Below are 1,611 nucleotides of genomic sequence, written 5' to 3'. Positions count from 1 at the left end.
ATACTTGGTAATAAAGCCTCGAGTAGATGCCCAATGTGTTTGCGCACTGCACACCAGTTTTCGAATCATCTCACAGACAAATTTACTCCTCAAGAATCAAATCTTAATCATGGACTAGGGCTGCTACATTGTGAAATAAAAGTATTCGAACATTTCCTAGGCCTTGGATATCGTCAGGAAACTCAGTCATGGGATGTGCGACAAAGTCTGAAAGGTAAGATTGCAACAATTTATTGAATTTTTACGAAGACAGCTATTGATTTTTCATTGAATAATAAAGCTAAATGAATTTTATTTACAGGCGGTTTTCAGAATCGACAAAAAATTATTCAGAAGAGGATATATGATGAACTTAATGTTCGGGGTGACCAAATCCTACAAGGCCATGGTACAACAAATATGGGAAATGTGGCAAGGAGATGTTTGCAATCCCCCGAATTATTTGCCGAAGCATTAGAAATCAACCCTCAATTAGTTATTAATATGAGCAGAATAATATCAGCCTTTAAATCTAAAAAAAAAACTCGATTTAGATAGGCTTGAGAAATTTAGTTGGAAAACATACTGCATGTACTACAAGTTCTACCCATGGGTCCGAATGGCTTCCACATTTCACAAGCTTTTAAAGCATGGATGCGAAATTGCTCGGCAGCTTCCTCTTCCTGTGGCATTCTATGCCGAAGACGCCAACGAATCCTGGCATAAATACTACAGAAAAAATATGGTGGATCACGCTCGACAAAACAGCAGAGAAAACCGTTTACTGGATGTATTCAATCGGGCCGTGTACATGAGCGACCCCAAAATATCTATGGTTTTCATCGACCGTAGAGTGGGAAAGGATAACAGAATGAAATCAGAGTTTCAGAATATACAAGAATTCGTTATTATATGAAAATTTTTGCGAAAAATTGTAATAGCGTTAATATAAAAATATTGTGAACTTTATGAGATAAGCGTTTATGCAATTCTGTACATATGTATATTTGAACTTCGCACGTTTTACTATGTATGTATATAAAATGAAAAAATGAAATACATGCTAGCATTATAAATTTAATATGCATTTCACTAAATGTGAGCCTTAATATGTAGTTGGTTTTTTTTTATATATTTTTTTTTTTGTTTCCAATGATATACTGTTGCTGTTTATGTGACCAATGGAAAAGAATGGTGGTTTAATTTTTTTTTTTCAGAGTACAAATCTCGTGATCTCACTTTCCAAGTGTGGCTTTAAAGTCGTTATAATGTGACTGGGACCATCAGTGTATTCGAATATCCGGATATCCGTTCGAATATTCGTGAATACCGATACAATCCGAATAGTACGAATATCCGGTTATTATACGTTAATTTTGTTATCCGCATATGCAATTAATATAACTAATATTGTTATCCGAGTATTCTTAACATCCCTATATCTATACACTATGTATTGCGTTATTCGAATATCAACCCACTATTCGTTTATCCGGATATCCGACTAATATTTGTTTGATATATCCGGGTATTCTAAACATGCGGATATCTATAGACTATTGGATATTTGAATATAAATACTCTACTCGGTTTTCCGGATACCTATACACTATTCGGATATTCGGATTTTTT

This window comes from Rhagoletis pomonella, unplaced genomic scaffold, assembly GCF_013731165.1.
Source record: "Rhagoletis pomonella isolate Grant_MI unplaced genomic scaffold, Rhpom_1.0 Rhpom_scaffold_00003, whole genome shotgun sequence".
NCBI lineage: Eukaryota > Metazoa > Arthropoda > Insecta > Diptera > Tephritidae > Rhagoletis > Rhagoletis pomonella.
The sequence above is the reverse complement of the archived record's forward strand: the minus strand, read 5'-3'. Positions refer to the sequence as shown.